At 44.9% G+C, this 17,735-nt stretch overlaps 28 non-coding genes across 28 annotated transcripts; all 28 read left to right on the top strand.

Moving 5' to 3' along the window:
• The first annotated feature begins 40 nt into the window (after positions 1-40).
• Positions 41-204, top strand: LOC137270177 (U1 spliceosomal RNA). Its single transcript, XR_010955126.1, has one exon. It is a non-coding gene; the product is annotated as a U1 spliceosomal RNA (small nuclear RNA).
• A 471-nt stretch (positions 205-675) lies between these two features.
• Positions 676-839, top strand: LOC137270300 (U1 spliceosomal RNA). The gene has a single exon (XR_010955237.1). It is a non-coding gene; the product is annotated as a U1 spliceosomal RNA (small nuclear RNA).
• Positions 840-1,310: 471 nt separating this feature from the next.
• Positions 1,311-1,474, top strand: LOC137270315 (U1 spliceosomal RNA). Its single transcript, XR_010955249.1, has one exon. It is a non-coding gene; the product is annotated as a U1 spliceosomal RNA (small nuclear RNA).
• A 471-nt stretch (positions 1,475-1,945) lies between these two features.
• On the top strand, positions 1,946-2,109 carry LOC137270327 (U1 spliceosomal RNA). The gene has a single exon (XR_010955260.1). It is a non-coding gene; the product is annotated as a U1 spliceosomal RNA (small nuclear RNA).
• Positions 2,110-2,580: 471 nt separating this feature from the next.
• LOC137270339 (U1 spliceosomal RNA) lies at positions 2,581-2,744 on the top strand. The gene has a single exon (XR_010955271.1). It is a non-coding gene; the product is annotated as a U1 spliceosomal RNA (small nuclear RNA).
• A 471-nt stretch (positions 2,745-3,215) lies between these two features.
• LOC137270183 (U1 spliceosomal RNA) lies at positions 3,216-3,379 on the top strand. Its single transcript, XR_010955132.1, has one exon. It is a non-coding gene; the product is annotated as a U1 spliceosomal RNA (small nuclear RNA).
• A 471-nt stretch (positions 3,380-3,850) lies between these two features.
• LOC137270195 (U1 spliceosomal RNA) lies at positions 3,851-4,014 on the top strand. Its single transcript, XR_010955143.1, has one exon. It is a non-coding gene; the product is annotated as a U1 spliceosomal RNA (small nuclear RNA).
• Positions 4,015-4,485: 471 nt separating this feature from the next.
• LOC137270208 (U1 spliceosomal RNA) lies at positions 4,486-4,649 on the top strand. Its single transcript, XR_010955154.1, has one exon. It is a non-coding gene; the product is annotated as a U1 spliceosomal RNA (small nuclear RNA).
• Positions 4,650-5,120: 471 nt separating this feature from the next.
• Positions 5,121-5,284, top strand: LOC137270220 (U1 spliceosomal RNA). Its single transcript, XR_010955165.1, has one exon. It is a non-coding gene; the product is annotated as a U1 spliceosomal RNA (small nuclear RNA).
• A 471-nt stretch (positions 5,285-5,755) lies between these two features.
• LOC137270232 (U1 spliceosomal RNA) lies at positions 5,756-5,919 on the top strand. Its single transcript, XR_010955176.1, has one exon. It is a non-coding gene; the product is annotated as a U1 spliceosomal RNA (small nuclear RNA).
• A 471-nt stretch (positions 5,920-6,390) lies between these two features.
• Positions 6,391-6,554, top strand: LOC137270244 (U1 spliceosomal RNA). The gene has a single exon (XR_010955187.1). It is a non-coding gene; the product is annotated as a U1 spliceosomal RNA (small nuclear RNA).
• Positions 6,555-7,025: 471 nt separating this feature from the next.
• Positions 7,026-7,189, top strand: LOC137270256 (U1 spliceosomal RNA). The gene has a single exon (XR_010955198.1). It is a non-coding gene; the product is annotated as a U1 spliceosomal RNA (small nuclear RNA).
• Positions 7,190-7,660: 471 nt separating this feature from the next.
• Positions 7,661-7,824, top strand: LOC137270269 (U1 spliceosomal RNA). Its single transcript, XR_010955209.1, has one exon. It is a non-coding gene; the product is annotated as a U1 spliceosomal RNA (small nuclear RNA).
• A 471-nt stretch (positions 7,825-8,295) lies between these two features.
• Positions 8,296-8,459, top strand: LOC137270281 (U1 spliceosomal RNA). Its single transcript, XR_010955220.1, has one exon. It is a non-coding gene; the product is annotated as a U1 spliceosomal RNA (small nuclear RNA).
• A 471-nt stretch (positions 8,460-8,930) lies between these two features.
• LOC137270293 (U1 spliceosomal RNA) lies at positions 8,931-9,094 on the top strand. Its single transcript, XR_010955231.1, has one exon. It is a non-coding gene; the product is annotated as a U1 spliceosomal RNA (small nuclear RNA).
• Positions 9,095-9,565: 471 nt separating this feature from the next.
• LOC137270304 (U1 spliceosomal RNA) lies at positions 9,566-9,729 on the top strand. Its single transcript, XR_010955239.1, has one exon. It is a non-coding gene; the product is annotated as a U1 spliceosomal RNA (small nuclear RNA).
• A 471-nt stretch (positions 9,730-10,200) lies between these two features.
• LOC137270305 (U1 spliceosomal RNA) lies at positions 10,201-10,364 on the top strand. Its single transcript, XR_010955240.1, has one exon. It is a non-coding gene; the product is annotated as a U1 spliceosomal RNA (small nuclear RNA).
• A 471-nt stretch (positions 10,365-10,835) lies between these two features.
• Positions 10,836-10,999, top strand: LOC137270306 (U1 spliceosomal RNA). Its single transcript, XR_010955241.1, has one exon. It is a non-coding gene; the product is annotated as a U1 spliceosomal RNA (small nuclear RNA).
• A 471-nt stretch (positions 11,000-11,470) lies between these two features.
• LOC137270308 (U1 spliceosomal RNA) lies at positions 11,471-11,634 on the top strand. Its single transcript, XR_010955242.1, has one exon. It is a non-coding gene; the product is annotated as a U1 spliceosomal RNA (small nuclear RNA).
• A 471-nt stretch (positions 11,635-12,105) lies between these two features.
• On the top strand, positions 12,106-12,269 carry LOC137270309 (U1 spliceosomal RNA). The gene has a single exon (XR_010955243.1). It is a non-coding gene; the product is annotated as a U1 spliceosomal RNA (small nuclear RNA).
• A 471-nt stretch (positions 12,270-12,740) lies between these two features.
• LOC137270310 (U1 spliceosomal RNA) lies at positions 12,741-12,904 on the top strand. The gene has a single exon (XR_010955244.1). It is a non-coding gene; the product is annotated as a U1 spliceosomal RNA (small nuclear RNA).
• Positions 12,905-13,375: 471 nt separating this feature from the next.
• Positions 13,376-13,539, top strand: LOC137270311 (U1 spliceosomal RNA). The gene has a single exon (XR_010955245.1). It is a non-coding gene; the product is annotated as a U1 spliceosomal RNA (small nuclear RNA).
• A 471-nt stretch (positions 13,540-14,010) lies between these two features.
• On the top strand, positions 14,011-14,174 carry LOC137270312 (U1 spliceosomal RNA). The gene has a single exon (XR_010955246.1). It is a non-coding gene; the product is annotated as a U1 spliceosomal RNA (small nuclear RNA).
• Positions 14,175-14,645: 471 nt separating this feature from the next.
• LOC137270313 (U1 spliceosomal RNA) lies at positions 14,646-14,809 on the top strand. Its single transcript, XR_010955247.1, has one exon. It is a non-coding gene; the product is annotated as a U1 spliceosomal RNA (small nuclear RNA).
• Positions 14,810-15,280: 471 nt separating this feature from the next.
• On the top strand, positions 15,281-15,444 carry LOC137270314 (U1 spliceosomal RNA). The gene has a single exon (XR_010955248.1). It is a non-coding gene; the product is annotated as a U1 spliceosomal RNA (small nuclear RNA).
• A 471-nt stretch (positions 15,445-15,915) lies between these two features.
• On the top strand, positions 15,916-16,079 carry LOC137270316 (U1 spliceosomal RNA). The gene has a single exon (XR_010955250.1). It is a non-coding gene; the product is annotated as a U1 spliceosomal RNA (small nuclear RNA).
• A 471-nt stretch (positions 16,080-16,550) lies between these two features.
• Positions 16,551-16,714, top strand: LOC137270317 (U1 spliceosomal RNA). Its single transcript, XR_010955251.1, has one exon. It is a non-coding gene; the product is annotated as a U1 spliceosomal RNA (small nuclear RNA).
• A 471-nt stretch (positions 16,715-17,185) lies between these two features.
• LOC137270319 (U1 spliceosomal RNA) lies at positions 17,186-17,349 on the top strand. Its single transcript, XR_010955252.1, has one exon. It is a non-coding gene; the product is annotated as a U1 spliceosomal RNA (small nuclear RNA).
• Positions 17,350-17,735: the final 386 nt, after the last annotated feature.

A 17,735-nucleotide genomic window follows, 5' to 3' on the forward strand; every position in this document is an offset into this window, starting at 1 on the left:
GCCAGGGTGATGTAAGTGAAAACTGGAACCTGTCCCAAGCATACTTACCTGGCACAGGCTTTACAGTGATCCGCAAGGCTGTGGGCCCGGGGCGAGACCTTTCCATTGCACCTCGGTTTGGTTGACCCCTGCGATCGTCCCAAATGTGGACGACTCGGGTGCGCAATTTATAAGTGTGGGGGACTGCGTTCGCGCTCTCCCCTTGAAAATCAACCCCAAAAATAGATATTTTCAGTTGACACTTCCCCCACTTCCAAATCACTTGAAGATGATTGTTTTCCCGTGTGTGTATGTGCAAACTATGTGTTTTTAATGCGCATGTGTTAATCTGTTTGCTGTGGCAAAAGTATATGTTTAAAGCAAGTCTGAGTTTGATGTATTTCAGATGGGATCGCTTTGTCAGCCAGTTGTTGTGTTTGGACTGTCAAGTTGTCTCCCCTGCGTCCCGGATCAGAGATGCACGTGCATGCAGTCTAAATGGAAATAAATCCGTCTGTGTGTGTTTTTATCTATCAGTAATTTTTTCACAAAGTGAAGGTACTAATGGACTGTTCTGTACAATAAACTGTACGAACAATTAACCTGCCATGAAATATATGTGAAGCGTTGATGATGTGACACCTGAATAGGGCAACGCCAGGGTGATGTAAGTGAAAACTGGAACCTGTCCCAAGCATACTTACCTGGCACAGGCTTTACAGTGATCCGCAAGGCTGTGGGCCCGGGGCGAGACCTTTCCATTGCACCTCGGTTTGGTTGACCCCTGCGATCGTCCCAAATGTGGACGACTCGGGTGCGCAATTTATAAGTGTGGGGGACTGCGTTCGCGCTCTCCCCTTGAAAATCAACCCCAAAAATAGATATTTTCAGTTGACACTTCCCCCACTTCCAAATCACTTGAAGATGATTGTTTTCCCGTGTGTGTATGTGCAAACTATGTGTTTTTAATGCGCATGTGTTAATCTGTTTGCTGTGGCAAAAGTATATGTTTAAAGCAAGTCTGAGTTTGATGTATTTCAGATGGGATCGCTTTGTCAGCCAGTTGTTGTGTTTGGACTGTCAAGTTGTCTCCCCTGCGTCCCGGATCAGAGATGCACGTGCATGCAGTCTAAATGGAAATAAATCCGTCTGTGTGTGTTTTTATCTATCAGTAATTTTTTCACAAAGTGAAGGTACTAATGGACTGTTCTGTACAATAAACTGTACGAACAATTAACCTGCCATGAAATATATGTGAAGCGTTGATGATGTGACACCTGAATAGGGCAACGCCAGGGTGATGTAAGTGAAAACTGGAACCTGTCCCAAGCATACTTACCTGGCACAGGCTTTACAGTGATCCGCAAGGCTGTGGGCCCGGGGCGAGACCTTTCCATTGCACCTCGGTTTGGTTGACCCCTGCGATCGTCCCAAATGTGGACGACTCGGGTGCGCAATTTATAAGTGTGGGGGACTGCGTTCGCGCTCTCCCCTTGAAAATCAACCCCAAAAATAGATATTTTCAGTTGACACTTCCCCCACTTCCAAATCACTTGAAGATGATTGTTTTCCCGTGTGTGTATGTGCAAACTATGTGTTTTTAATGCGCATGTGTTAATCTGTTTGCTGTGGCAAAAGTATATGTTTAAAGCAAGTCTGAGTTTGATGTATTTCAGATGGGATCGCTTTGTCAGCCAGTTGTTGTGTTTGGACTGTCAAGTTGTCTCCCCTGCGTCCCGGATCAGAGATGCACGTGCATGCAGTCTAAATGGAAATAAATCCGTCTGTGTGTGTTTTTATCTATCAGTAATTTTTTCACAAAGTGAAGGTACTAATGGACTGTTCTGTACAATAAACTGTACGAACAATTAACCTGCCATGAAATATATGTGAAGCGTTGATGATGTGACACCTGAATAGGGCAACGCCAGGGTGATGTAAGTGAAAACTGGAACCTGTCCCAAGCATACTTACCTGGCACAGGCTTTACAGTGATCCGCAAGGCTGTGGGCCCGGGGCGAGACCTTTCCATTGCACCTCGGTTTGGTTGACCCCTGCGATCGTCCCAAATGTGGACGACTCGGGTGCGCAATTTATAAGTGTGGGGGACTGCGTTCGCGCTCTCCCCTTGAAAATCAACCCCAAAAATAGATATTTTCAGTTGACACTTCCCCCACTTCCAAATCACTTGAAGATGATTGTTTTCCCGTGTGTGTATGTGCAAACTATGTGTTTTTAATGCGCATGTGTTAATCTGTTTGCTGTGGCAAAAGTATATGTTTAAAGCAAGTCTGAGTTTGATGTATTTCAGATGGGATCGCTTTGTCAGCCAGTTGTTGTGTTTGGACTGTCAAGTTGTCTCCCCTGCGTCCCGGATCAGAGATGCACGTGCATGCAGTCTAAATGGAAATAAATCCGTCTGTGTGTGTTTTTATCTATCAGTAATTTTTTCACAAAGTGAAGGTACTAATGGACTGTTCTGTACAATAAACTGTACGAACAATTAACCTGCCATGAAATATATGTGAAGCGTTGATGATGTGACACCTGAATAGGGCAACGCCAGGGTGATGTAAGTGAAAACTGGAACCTGTCCCAAGCATACTTACCTGGCACAGGCTTTACAGTGATCCGCAAGGCTGTGGGCCCGGGGCGAGACCTTTCCATTGCACCTCGGTTTGGTTGACCCCTGCGATCGTCCCAAATGTGGACGACTCGGGTGCGCAATTTATAAGTGTGGGGGACTGCGTTCGCGCTCTCCCCTTGAAAATCAACCCCAAAAATAGATATTTTCAGTTGACACTTCCCCCACTTCCAAATCACTTGAAGATGATTGTTTTCCCGTGTGTGTATGTGCAAACTATGTGTTTTTAATGCGCATGTGTTAATCTGTTTGCTGTGGCAAAAGTATATGTTTAAAGCAAGTCTGAGTTTGATGTATTTCAGATGGGATCGCTTTGTCAGCCAGTTGTTGTGTTTGGACTGTCAAGTTGTCTCCCCTGCGTCCCGGATCAGAGATGCACGTGCATGCAGTCTAAATGGAAATAAATCCGTCTGTGTGTGTTTTTATCTATCAGTAATTTTTTCACAAAGTGAAGGTACTAATGGACTGTTCTGTACAATAAACTGTACGAACAATTAACCTGCCATGAAATATATGTGAAGCGTTGATGATGTGACACCTGAATAGGGCAACGCCAGGGTGATGTAAGTGAAAACTGGAACCTGTCCCAAGCATACTTACCTGGCACAGGCTTTACAGTGATCCGCAAGGCTGTGGGCCCGGGGCGAGACCTTTCCATTGCACCTCGGTTTGGTTGACCCCTGCGATCGTCCCAAATGTGGACGACTCGGGTGCGCAATTTATAAGTGTGGGGGACTGCGTTCGCGCTCTCCCCTTGAAAATCAACCCCAAAAATAGATATTTTCAGTTGACACTTCCCCCACTTCCAAATCACTTGAAGATGATTGTTTTCCCGTGTGTGTATGTGCAAACTATGTGTTTTTAATGCGCATGTGTTAATCTGTTTGCTGTGGCAAAAGTATATGTTTAAAGCAAGTCTGAGTTTGATGTATTTCAGATGGGATCGCTTTGTCAGCCAGTTGTTGTGTTTGGACTGTCAAGTTGTCTCCCCTGCGTCCCGGATCAGAGATGCACGTGCATGCAGTCTAAATGGAAATAAATCCGTCTGTGTGTGTTTTTATCTATCAGTAATTTTTTCACAAAGTGAAGGTACTAATGGACTGTTCTGTACAATAAACTGTACGAACAATTAACCTGCCATGAAATATATGTGAAGCGTTGATGATGTGACACCTGAATAGGGCAACGCCAGGGTGATGTAAGTGAAAACTGGAACCTGTCCCAAGCATACTTACCTGGCACAGGCTTTACAGTGATCCGCAAGGCTGTGGGCCCGGGGCGAGACCTTTCCATTGCACCTCGGTTTGGTTGACCCCTGCGATCGTCCCAAATGTGGACGACTCGGGTGCGCAATTTATAAGTGTGGGGGACTGCGTTCGCGCTCTCCCCTTGAAAATCAACCCCAAAAATAGATATTTTCAGTTGACACTTCCCCCACTTCCAAATCACTTGAAGATGATTGTTTTCCCGTGTGTGTATGTGCAAACTATGTGTTTTTAATGCGCATGTGTTAATCTGTTTGCTGTGGCAAAAGTATATGTTTAAAGCAAGTCTGAGTTTGATGTATTTCAGATGGGATCGCTTTGTCAGCCAGTTGTTGTGTTTGGACTGTCAAGTTGTCTCCCCTGCGTCCCGGATCAGAGATGCACGTGCATGCAGTCTAAATGGAAATAAATCCGTCTGTGTGTGTTTTTATCTATCAGTAATTTTTTCACAAAGTGAAGGTACTAATGGACTGTTCTGTACAATAAACTGTACGAACAATTAACCTGCCATGAAATATATGTGAAGCGTTGATGATGTGACACCTGAATAGGGCAACGCCAGGGTGATGTAAGTGAAAACTGGAACCTGTCCCAAGCATACTTACCTGGCACAGGCTTTACAGTGATCCGCAAGGCTGTGGGCCCGGGGCGAGACCTTTCCATTGCACCTCGGTTTGGTTGACCCCTGCGATCGTCCCAAATGTGGACGACTCGGGTGCGCAATTTATAAGTGTGGGGGACTGCGTTCGCGCTCTCCCCTTGAAAATCAACCCCAAAAATAGATATTTTCAGTTGACACTTCCCCCACTTCCAAATCACTTGAAGATGATTGTTTTCCCGTGTGTGTATGTGCAAACTATGTGTTTTTAATGCGCATGTGTTAATCTGTTTGCTGTGGCAAAAGTATATGTTTAAAGCAAGTCTGAGTTTGATGTATTTCAGATGGGATCGCTTTGTCAGCCAGTTGTTGTGTTTGGACTGTCAAGTTGTCTCCCCTGCGTCCCGGATCAGAGATGCACGTGCATGCAGTCTAAATGGAAATAAATCCGTCTGTGTGTGTTTTTATCTATCAGTAATTTTTTCACAAAGTGAAGGTACTAATGGACTGTTCTGTACAATAAACTGTACGAACAATTAACCTGCCATGAAATATATGTGAAGCGTTGATGATGTGACACCTGAATAGGGCAACGCCAGGGTGATGTAAGTGAAAACTGGAACCTGTCCCAAGCATACTTACCTGGCACAGGCTTTACAGTGATCCGCAAGGCTGTGGGCCCGGGGCGAGACCTTTCCATTGCACCTCGGTTTGGTTGACCCCTGCGATCGTCCCAAATGTGGACGACTCGGGTGCGCAATTTATAAGTGTGGGGGACTGCGTTCGCGCTCTCCCCTTGAAAATCAACCCCAAAAATAGATATTTTCAGTTGACACTTCCCCCACTTCCAAATCACTTGAAGATGATTGTTTTCCCGTGTGTGTATGTGCAAACTATGTGTTTTTAATGCGCATGTGTTAATCTGTTTGCTGTGGCAAAAGTATATGTTTAAAGCAAGTCTGAGTTTGATGTATTTCAGATGGGATCGCTTTGTCAGCCAGTTGTTGTGTTTGGACTGTCAAGTTGTCTCCCCTGCGTCCCGGATCAGAGATGCACGTGCATGCAGTCTAAATGGAAATAAATCCGTCTGTGTGTGTTTTTATCTATCAGTAATTTTTTCACAAAGTGAAGGTACTAATGGACTGTTCTGTACAATAAACTGTACGAACAATTAACCTGCCATGAAATATATGTGAAGCGTTGATGATGTGACACCTGAATAGGGCAACGCCAGGGTGATGTAAGTGAAAACTGGAACCTGTCCCAAGCATACTTACCTGGCACAGGCTTTACAGTGATCCGCAAGGCTGTGGGCCCGGGGCGAGACCTTTCCATTGCACCTCGGTTTGGTTGACCCCTGCGATCGTCCCAAATGTGGACGACTCGGGTGCGCAATTTATAAGTGTGGGGGACTGCGTTCGCGCTCTCCCCTTGAAAATCAACCCCAAAAATAGATATTTTCAGTTGACACTTCCCCCACTTCCAAATCACTTGAAGATGATTGTTTTCCCGTGTGTGTATGTGCAAACTATGTGTTTTTAATGCGCATGTGTTAATCTGTTTGCTGTGGCAAAAGTATATGTTTAAAGCAAGTCTGAGTTTGATGTATTTCAGATGGGATCGCTTTGTCAGCCAGTTGTTGTGTTTGGACTGTCAAGTTGTCTCCCCTGCGTCCCGGATCAGAGATGCACGTGCATGCAGTCTAAATGGAAATAAATCCGTCTGTGTGTGTTTTTATCTATCAGTAATTTTTTCACAAAGTGAAGGTACTAATGGACTGTTCTGTACAATAAACTGTACGAACAATTAACCTGCCATGAAATATATGTGAAGCGTTGATGATGTGACACCTGAATAGGGCAACGCCAGGGTGATGTAAGTGAAAACTGGAACCTGTCCCAAGCATACTTACCTGGCACAGGCTTTACAGTGATCCGCAAGGCTGTGGGCCCGGGGCGAGACCTTTCCATTGCACCTCGGTTTGGTTGACCCCTGCGATCGTCCCAAATGTGGACGACTCGGGTGCGCAATTTATAAGTGTGGGGGACTGCGTTCGCGCTCTCCCCTTGAAAATCAACCCCAAAAATAGATATTTTCAGTTGACACTTCCCCCACTTCCAAATCACTTGAAGATGATTGTTTTCCCGTGTGTGTATGTGCAAACTATGTGTTTTTAATGCGCATGTGTTAATCTGTTTGCTGTGGCAAAAGTATATGTTTAAAGCAAGTCTGAGTTTGATGTATTTCAGATGGGATCGCTTTGTCAGCCAGTTGTTGTGTTTGGACTGTCAAGTTGTCTCCCCTGCGTCCCGGATCAGAGATGCACGTGCATGCAGTCTAAATGGAAATAAATCCGTCTGTGTGTGTTTTTATCTATCAGTAATTTTTTCACAAAGTGAAGGTACTAATGGACTGTTCTGTACAATAAACTGTACGAACAATTAACCTGCCATGAAATATATGTGAAGCGTTGATGATGTGACACCTGAATAGGGCAACGCCAGGGTGATGTAAGTGAAAACTGGAACCTGTCCCAAGCATACTTACCTGGCACAGGCTTTACAGTGATCCGCAAGGCTGTGGGCCCGGGGCGAGACCTTTCCATTGCACCTCGGTTTGGTTGACCCCTGCGATCGTCCCAAATGTGGACGACTCGGGTGCGCAATTTATAAGTGTGGGGGACTGCGTTCGCGCTCTCCCCTTGAAAATCAACCCCAAAAATAGATATTTTCAGTTGACACTTCCCCCACTTCCAAATCACTTGAAGATGATTGTTTTCCCGTGTGTGTATGTGCAAACTATGTGTTTTTAATGCGCATGTGTTAATCTGTTTGCTGTGGCAAAAGTATATGTTTAAAGCAAGTCTGAGTTTGATGTATTTCAGATGGGATCGCTTTGTCAGCCAGTTGTTGTGTTTGGACTGTCAAGTTGTCTCCCCTGCGTCCCGGATCAGAGATGCACGTGCATGCAGTCTAAATGGAAATAAATCCGTCTGTGTGTGTTTTTATCTATCAGTAATTTTTTCACAAAGTGAAGGTACTAATGGACTGTTCTGTACAATAAACTGTACGAACAATTAACCTGCCATGAAATATATGTGAAGCGTTGATGATGTGACACCTGAATAGGGCAACGCCAGGGTGATGTAAGTGAAAACTGGAACCTGTCCCAAGCATACTTACCTGGCACAGGCTTTACAGTGATCCGCAAGGCTGTGGGCCCGGGGCGAGACCTTTCCATTGCACCTCGGTTTGGTTGACCCCTGCGATCGTCCCAAATGTGGACGACTCGGGTGCGCAATTTATAAGTGTGGGGGACTGCGTTCGCGCTCTCCCCTTGAAAATCAACCCCAAAAATAGATATTTTCAGTTGACACTTCCCCCACTTCCAAATCACTTGAAGATGATTGTTTTCCCGTGTGTGTATGTGCAAACTATGTGTTTTTAATGCGCATGTGTTAATCTGTTTGCTGTGGCAAAAGTATATGTTTAAAGCAAGTCTGAGTTTGATGTATTTCAGATGGGATCGCTTTGTCAGCCAGTTGTTGTGTTTGGACTGTCAAGTTGTCTCCCCTGCGTCCCGGATCAGAGATGCACGTGCATGCAGTCTAAATGGAAATAAATCCGTCTGTGTGTGTTTTTATCTATCAGTAATTTTTTCACAAAGTGAAGGTACTAATGGACTGTTCTGTACAATAAACTGTACGAACAATTAACCTGCCATGAAATATATGTGAAGCGTTGATGATGTGACACCTGAATAGGGCAACGCCAGGGTGATGTAAGTGAAAACTGGAACCTGTCCCAAGCATACTTACCTGGCACAGGCTTTACAGTGATCCGCAAGGCTGTGGGCCCGGGGCGAGACCTTTCCATTGCACCTCGGTTTGGTTGACCCCTGCGATCGTCCCAAATGTGGACGACTCGGGTGCGCAATTTATAAGTGTGGGGGACTGCGTTCGCGCTCTCCCCTTGAAAATCAACCCCAAAAATAGATATTTTCAGTTGACACTTCCCCCACTTCCAAATCACTTGAAGATGATTGTTTTCCCGTGTGTGTATGTGCAAACTATGTGTTTTTAATGCGCATGTGTTAATCTGTTTGCTGTGGCAAAAGTATATGTTTAAAGCAAGTCTGAGTTTGATGTATTTCAGATGGGATCGCTTTGTCAGCCAGTTGTTGTGTTTGGACTGTCAAGTTGTCTCCCCTGCGTCCCGGATCAGAGATGCACGTGCATGCAGTCTAAATGGAAATAAATCCGTCTGTGTGTGTTTTTATCTATCAGTAATTTTTTCACAAAGTGAAGGTACTAATGGACTGTTCTGTACAATAAACTGTACGAACAATTAACCTGCCATGAAATATATGTGAAGCGTTGATGATGTGACACCTGAATAGGGCAACGCCAGGGTGATGTAAGTGAAAACTGGAACCTGTCCCAAGCATACTTACCTGGCACAGGCTTTACAGTGATCCGCAAGGCTGTGGGCCCGGGGCGAGACCTTTCCATTGCACCTCGGTTTGGTTGACCCCTGCGATCGTCCCAAATGTGGACGACTCGGGTGCGCAATTTATAAGTGTGGGGGACTGCGTTCGCGCTCTCCCCTTGAAAATCAACCCCAAAAATAGATATTTTCAGTTGACACTTCCCCCACTTCCAAATCACTTGAAGATGATTGTTTTCCCGTGTGTGTATGTGCAAACTATGTGTTTTTAATGCGCATGTGTTAATCTGTTTGCTGTGGCAAAAGTATATGTTTAAAGCAAGTCTGAGTTTGATGTATTTCAGATGGGATCGCTTTGTCAGCCAGTTGTTGTGTTTGGACTGTCAAGTTGTCTCCCCTGCGTCCCGGATCAGAGATGCACGTGCATGCAGTCTAAATGGAAATAAATCCGTCTGTGTGTGTTTTTATCTATCAGTAATTTTTTCACAAAGTGAAGGTACTAATGGACTGTTCTGTACAATAAACTGTACGAACAATTAACCTGCCATGAAATATATGTGAAGCGTTGATGATGTGACACCTGAATAGGGCAACGCCAGGGTGATGTAAGTGAAAACTGGAACCTGTCCCAAGCATACTTACCTGGCACAGGCTTTACAGTGATCCGCAAGGCTGTGGGCCCGGGGCGAGACCTTTCCATTGCACCTCGGTTTGGTTGACCCCTGCGATCGTCCCAAATGTGGACGACTCGGGTGCGCAATTTATAAGTGTGGGGGACTGCGTTCGCGCTCTCCCCTTGAAAATCAACCCCAAAAATAGATATTTTCAGTTGACACTTCCCCCACTTCCAAATCACTTGAAGATGATTGTTTTCCCGTGTGTGTATGTGCAAACTATGTGTTTTTAATGCGCATGTGTTAATCTGTTTGCTGTGGCAAAAGTATATGTTTAAAGCAAGTCTGAGTTTGATGTATTTCAGATGGGATCGCTTTGTCAGCCAGTTGTTGTGTTTGGACTGTCAAGTTGTCTCCCCTGCGTCCCGGATCAGAGATGCACGTGCATGCAGTCTAAATGGAAATAAATCCGTCTGTGTGTGTTTTTATCTATCAGTAATTTTTTCACAAAGTGAAGGTACTAATGGACTGTTCTGTACAATAAACTGTACGAACAATTAACCTGCCATGAAATATATGTGAAGCGTTGATGATGTGACACCTGAATAGGGCAACGCCAGGGTGATGTAAGTGAAAACTGGAACCTGTCCCAAGCATACTTACCTGGCACAGGCTTTACAGTGATCCGCAAGGCTGTGGGCCCGGGGCGAGACCTTTCCATTGCACCTCGGTTTGGTTGACCCCTGCGATCGTCCCAAATGTGGACGACTCGGGTGCGCAATTTATAAGTGTGGGGGACTGCGTTCGCGCTCTCCCCTTGAAAATCAACCCCAAAAATAGATATTTTCAGTTGACACTTCCCCCACTTCCAAATCACTTGAAGATGATTGTTTTCCCGTGTGTGTATGTGCAAACTATGTGTTTTTAATGCGCATGTGTTAATCTGTTTGCTGTGGCAAAAGTATATGTTTAAAGCAAGTCTGAGTTTGATGTATTTCAGATGGGATCGCTTTGTCAGCCAGTTGTTGTGTTTGGACTGTCAAGTTGTCTCCCCTGCGTCCCGGATCAGAGATGCACGTGCATGCAGTCTAAATGGAAATAAATCCGTCTGTGTGTGTTTTTATCTATCAGTAATTTTTTCACAAAGTGAAGGTACTAATGGACTGTTCTGTACAATAAACTGTACGAACAATTAACCTGCCATGAAATATATGTGAAGCGTTGATGATGTGACACCTGAATAGGGCAACGCCAGGGTGATGTAAGTGAAAACTGGAACCTGTCCCAAGCATACTTACCTGGCACAGGCTTTACAGTGATCCGCAAGGCTGTGGGCCCGGGGCGAGACCTTTCCATTGCACCTCGGTTTGGTTGACCCCTGCGATCGTCCCAAATGTGGACGACTCGGGTGCGCAATTTATAAGTGTGGGGGACTGCGTTCGCGCTCTCCCCTTGAAAATCAACCCCAAAAATAGATATTTTCAGTTGACACTTCCCCCACTTCCAAATCACTTGAAGATGATTGTTTTCCCGTGTGTGTATGTGCAAACTATGTGTTTTTAATGCGCATGTGTTAATCTGTTTGCTGTGGCAAAAGTATATGTTTAAAGCAAGTCTGAGTTTGATGTATTTCAGATGGGATCGCTTTGTCAGCCAGTTGTTGTGTTTGGACTGTCAAGTTGTCTCCCCTGCGTCCCGGATCAGAGATGCACGTGCATGCAGTCTAAATGGAAATAAATCCGTCTGTGTGTGTTTCTATCTATCAGTAATTTTTTCACAAAGTGAAGGTACTAATGGACTGTTCTGTACAATAAACTGTACGAACAATTAACCTGCCATGAAATATATGTGAAGCGTTGATGATGTGACACCTGAATAGGGCAACGCCAGGGTGATGTAAGTGAAAACTGGAACCTGTCCCAAGCATACTTACCTGGCACAGGCTTTACAGTGATCCGCAAGGCTGTGGGCCCGGGGCGAGACCTTTCCATTGCACCTCGGTTTGGTTGACCCCTGCGATCGTCCCAAATGTGGACGACTCGGGTGCGCAATTTATAAGTGTGGGGGACTGCGTTCGCGCTCTCCCCTTGAAAATCAACCCCAAAAATAGATATTTTCAGTTGACACTTCCCCCACTTCCAAATCACTTGAAGATGATTGTTTTCCCGTGTGTGTATGTGCAAACTATGTGTTTTTAATGCGCATGTGTTAATCTGTTTGCTGTGGCAAAAGTATATGTTTAAAGCAAGTCTGAGTTTGATGTATTTCAGATGGGATCGCTTTGTCAGCCAGTTGTTGTGTTTGGACTGTCAAGTTGTCTCCCCTGCGTCCCGGATCAGAGATGCACGTGCATGCAGTCTAAATGGAAATAAATCCGTCTGTGTGTGTTTCTATCTATCAGTAATTTTTTCACAAAGTGAAGGTACTAATGGACTGTTCTGTACAATAAACTGTACGAACAATTAACCTGCCATGAAATATATGTGAAGCGTTGATGATGTGACACCTGAATAGGGCAACGCCAGGGTGATGTAAGTGAAAACTGGAACCTGTCCCAAGCATACTTACCTGGCACAGGCTTTACAGTGATCCGCAAGGCTGTGGGCCCGGGGCGAGACCTTTCCATTGCACCTCGGTTTGGTTGACCCCTGCGATCGTCCCAAATGTGGACGACTCGGGTGCGCAATTTATAAGTGTGGGGGACTGCGTTCGCGCTCTCCCCTTGAAAATCAACCCCAAAAATAGATATTTTCAGTTGACACTTCCCCCACTTCCAAATCACTTGAAGATGATTGTTTTCCCGTGTGTGTATGTGCAAACTATGTGTTTTTAATGCGCATGTGTTAATCTGTTTGCTGTGGCAAAAGTATATGTTTAAAGCAAGTCTGAGTTTGATGTATTTCAGATGGGATCGCTTTGTCAGCCAGTTGTTGTGTTTGGACTGTCAAGTTGTCTCCCCTGCGTCCCGGATCAGAGATGCACGTGCATGCAGTCTAAATGGAAATAAATCCGTCTGTGTGTGTTTTTATCTATCAGTAATTTTTTCACAAAGTGAAGGTACTAATGGACTGTTCTGTACAATAAACTGTACGAACAATTAACCTGCCATGAAATATATGTGAAGCGTTGATGATGTGACACCTGAATAGGGCAACGCCAGGGTGATGTAAGTGAAAACTGGAACCTGTCCCAAGCATACTTACCTGGCACAGGCTTTACAGTGATCCGCAAGGCTGTGGGCCCGGGGCGAGACCTTTCCATTGCACCTCGGTTTGGTTGACCCCTGCGATCGTCCCAAATGTGGACGACTCGGGTGCGCAATTTATAAGTGTGGGGGACTGCGTTCGCGCTCTCCCCTTGAAAATCAACCCCAAAAATAGATATTTTCAGTTGACACTTCCCCCACTTCCAAATCACTTGAAGATGATTGTTTTCCCGTGTGTGTATGTGCAAACTATGTGTTTTTAATGCGCATGTGTTAATCTGTTTGCTGTGGCAAAAGTATATGTTTAAAGCAAGTCTGAGTTTGATGTATTTCAGATGGGATCGCTTTGTCAGCCAGTTGTTGTGTTTGGACTGTCAAGTTGTCTCCCCTGCGTCCCGGATCAGAGATGCACGTGCATGCAGTCTAAATGGAAATAAATCCGTCTGTGTGTGTTTTTATCTATCAGTAATTTTTTCACAAAGTGAAGGTACTAATGGACTGTTCTGTACAATAAACTGTACGAACAATTAACCTGCCATGAAATATATGTGAAGCGTTGATGATGTGACACCTGAATAGGGCAACGCCAGGGTGATGTAAGTGAAAACTGGAACCTGTCCCAAGCATACTTACCTGGCACAGGCTTTACAGTGATCCGCAAGGCTGTGGGCCCGGGGCGAGACCTTTCCATTGCACCTCGGTTTGGTTGACCCCTGCGATCGTCCCAAATGTGGACGACTCGGGTGCGCAATTTATAAGTGTGGGGGACTGCGTTCGCGCTCTCCCCTTGAAAATCAACCCCAAAAATAGATATTTTCAGTTGACACTTCCCCCACTTCCAAATCACTTGAAGATGATTGTTTTCCCGTGTGTGTATGTGCAAACTATGTGTTTTTAATGCGCATGTGTTAATCTGTTTGCTGTGGCAAAAGTATATGTTTAAAGCAAGTCTGAGTTTGATGTATTTCAGATGGGATCGCTTTGTCAGCCAGTTGTTGTGTTTGGACTGTCAAGTTGTCTCCCCTGCGTCCCGGATCAGAGATGCACGTGCATGCAGTCTAAATGGAAATAAATCCGTCTGTGTGTGTTTTTATCTATCAGTAATTTTTTCACAAAGTGAAGGTACTAATGGACTGTTCTGTACAATAAACTGTACGAACAATTAACCTGCCATGAAATATATGTGAAGCGTTGATGATGTGACACCTGAATAGGGCAACGCCAGGGTGATGTAAGTGAAAACTGGAACCTGTCCCAAGCATACTTACCTGGCACAGGCTTTACAGTGATCCGCAAGGCTGTGGGCCCGGGGCGAGACCTTTCCATTGCACCTCGGTTTGGTTGACCCCTGCGATCGTCCCAAATGTGGACGACTCGGGTGCGCAATTTATAAGTGTGGGGGACTGCGTTCGCGCTCTCCCCTTGAAAATCAACCCCAAAAATAGATATTTTCAGTTGACACTTCCCCCACTTCCAAATCACTTGAAGATGATTGTTTTCCCGTGTGTGTATGTGCAAACTATGTGTTTTTAATGCGCATGTGTTAATCTGTTTGCTGTGGCAAAAGTATATGTTTAAAGCAAGTCTGAGTTTGATGTATTTCAGATGGGATCGCTTTGTCAGCCAGTTGTTGTGTTTGGACTGTCAAGTTGTCTCCCCTGCGTCCCGGATCAGAGATGCACGTGCATGCAGTCTAAATGGAAATAAATCCGTCTGTGTGTGTTTTTATCTATCAGTAATTTTTTCACAAAGTGAAGGTACTAATGGACTGTTCTGTACAATAAACTGTACGAACAATTAACCTGCCATGAAATATATGTGAAGCGTTGATGATGTGACACCTGAATAGGGCAACGCCAGGGTGATGTAAGTGAAAACTGGAACCTGTCCCAAGCATACTTACCTGGCACAGGCTTTACAGTGATCCGCAAGGCTGTGGGCCCGGGGCGAGACCTTTCCATTGCACCTCGGTTTGGTTGACCCCTGCGATCGTCCCAAATGTGGACGACTCGGGTGCGCAATTTATAAGTGTGGGGGACTGCGTTCGCGCTCTCCCCTTGAAAATCAACCCCAAAAATAGATATTTTCAGTTGACACTTCCCCCACTTCCAAATCACTTGAAGATGATTGTTTTCCCGTGTGTGTATGTGCAAACTATGTGTTTTTAATGCGCATGTGTTAATCTGTTTGCTGTGGCAAAAGTATATGTTTAAAGCAAGTCTGAGTTTGATGTATTTCAGATGGGATCGCTTTGTCAGCCAGTTGTTGTGTTTGGACTGTCAAGTTGTCTCCCCTGCGTCCCGGATCAGAGATGCACGTGCATGCAGTCTAAATGGAAATAAATCCGTCTGTGTGTGTTTCTATCTATCAGTAATTTTTTCACAAAGTGAAGGTACTAATGGACTGTTCTGTACAATAAACTGTACGAACAATTAACCTGCCATGAAATATATGTGAAGCGTTGATGATGTGACACCTGAATAGGGCAACGCCAGGGTGATGTAAGTGAAAACTGGAACCTGTCCCAAGCATACTTACCTGGCACAGGCTTTACAGTGATCCGCAAGGCTGTGGGCCCGGGGCGAGACCTTTCCATTGCACCTCGGTTTGGTTGACCCCTGCGATCGTCCCAAATGTGGACGACTCGGGTGCGCAATTTATAAGTGTGGGGGACTGCGTTCGCGCTCTCCCCTTGAAAATCAACCCCAAAAATAGATATTTTCAGTTGACACTTCCCCCACTTCCAAATCACTTGAAGATGATTGTTTTCCCGTGTGTGTATGTGCAAACTATGTGTTTTTAATGCGCATGTGTTAATCTGTTTGCTGTGGCAAAAGTATATGTTTAAAGCAAGTCTGAGTTTGATGTATTTCAGATGGGATCGCTTTGTCAGCCAGTTGTTGTGTTTGGACTGTCAAGTTGTCTCCCCTGCGTCCCGGATCAGAGATGCACGTGCATGCAGTCTAAATGGAAATAAATCCGTCTGTGTGTGTTTCTATCTATCAGTAATTTTTTCACAAAGTGAAGGTACTAATGGACTGTTCTGTACAATAAACTGTACGAACAATTAACCTGCCATGAAATATATGTGAAGCGTTGATGATGTGACACCTGAATAGGGCAACGCCAGGGTGATGTAAGTGAAAACTGGAACCTGTCCCAAGCATACTTACCTGGCACAGGCTTTACAGTGATCCGCAAGGCTGTGGGCCCGGGGCGAGACCTTTCCATTGCACCTCGGTTTGGTTGACCCCTGCGATCGTCCCAAATGTGGACGACTCGGGTGCGCAATTTATAAGTGTGGGGGACTGCGTTCGCGCTCTCCCCTTGAAAATCAACCCCAAAAATAGATATTTTCAGTTGACACTTCCCCCACTTCCAAATCACTTGAAGATGATTGTTTTCCCGTGTGTGTATGTGCAAACTATGTGTTTTTAATGCGCATGTGTTAATCTGTTTGCTGTGGCAAAAGTATATGTTTAAAGCAAGTCTGAGTTTGATGTATTTCAGATGGGATCGCTTTGTCAGCCAGTTGTTGTGTTTGGACTGTCAAGTTGTCTCCCCTGCGTCCCGGATCAGAGATGCACGTGCATGCAGTCTAAATGGAAATAAATCCGTCTGTGTGTGTTTTTATCTATCAGTAATTTTTTCACAAAGTGAAGGTACTAATGGACTGTTCTGTACAATAAACTGTACGAACAATTAACCTGCCATGAAATATATGTGAAGCGTTGATGATGTGACACCTGAATAGGGCAACGCCAGGGTGATGTAAGTGAAAACTGGAACCTGTCCCAAGCATACTTACCTGGCACAGGCTTTACAGTGATCCGCAAGGCTGTGGGCCCGGGGCGAGACCTTTCCATTGCACCTCGGTTTGGTTGACCCCTGCGATCGTCCCAAATGTGGACGACTCGGGTGCGCAATTTATAAGTGTGGGGGACTGCGTTCGCGCTCTCCCCTTGAAAATCAACCCCAAAAATAGATATTTTCAGTTGACACTTCCCCCACTTCCAAATCACTTGAAGATGATTGTTTTCCCGTGTGTGTATGTGCAAACTATGTGTTTTTAATGCGCATGTGTTAATCTGTTTGCTGTGGCAAAAGTATATGTTTAAAGCAAGTCTGAGTTTGATGTATTTCAGATGGGATCGCTTTGTCAGCCAGTTGTTGTGTTTGGACTGTCAAGTTGTCTCCCCTGCGTCCCGGATCAGAGATGCACGTGCATGCAGTCTAAATGGAAATAAATCCGTCTGTGTGTGTTTTTATCTATCAGTAATTTTTTCACAAAGTGAAGGTACTAATGGACTGTTCTGTACAATAAACTGTACGAACAATTAACCTGCCATGAAATATATGTGAAGCGTTGATGATGTGACACCTGAATAGGGCAACGCCAGGGTGATGTAAGTGAAAACTGGAACCTGTCCCAAGCATACTTACCTGGCACAGGCTTTACAGTGATCCGCAAGGCTGTGGGCCCGGGGCGAGACCTTTCCATTGCACCTCGGTTTGGTTGACCCCTGCGATCGTCCCAAATGTGGACGACTCGGGTGCGCAATTTATAAGTGTGGGGGACTGCGTTCGCGCTCTCCCCTTGAAAATCAACCCCAAAAATAGATATTTTCAGTTGACACTTCCCCCACTTCCAAATCACTTGAAGATGATTGTTTTCCCGTGTGTGTATGTGCAAACTATGTGTTTTTAATGCGCATGTGTTAATCTGTTTGCTGTGGCAAAAGTATATGTTTAAAGCAAGTCTGAGTTTGATGTATTTCAGATGGGATCGCTTTGTCAGCCAGTTGTTGTGTTTGGACTGTCAAGTTGTCTCCCCTGCGTCCCGGATCAGAGATGCACGTGCATGCAGTCTAAATGGAAATAAATCCGTCTGTGTGTGTTTTTATCTATCAGTAATTTTTTCACAAAGTGAAGGTACTAATGGACTGTTCTGTACAATAAACTGTACGAACAATTAACCTGCCATG

The sequence above is a fragment of the Haliotis asinina genome, unplaced genomic scaffold (assembly GCF_037392515.1).
Source record: "Haliotis asinina isolate JCU_RB_2024 unplaced genomic scaffold, JCU_Hal_asi_v2 scaffold_52, whole genome shotgun sequence".
Taxonomy (NCBI): domain Eukaryota; kingdom Metazoa; phylum Mollusca; class Gastropoda; order Lepetellida; family Haliotidae; genus Haliotis; species Haliotis asinina.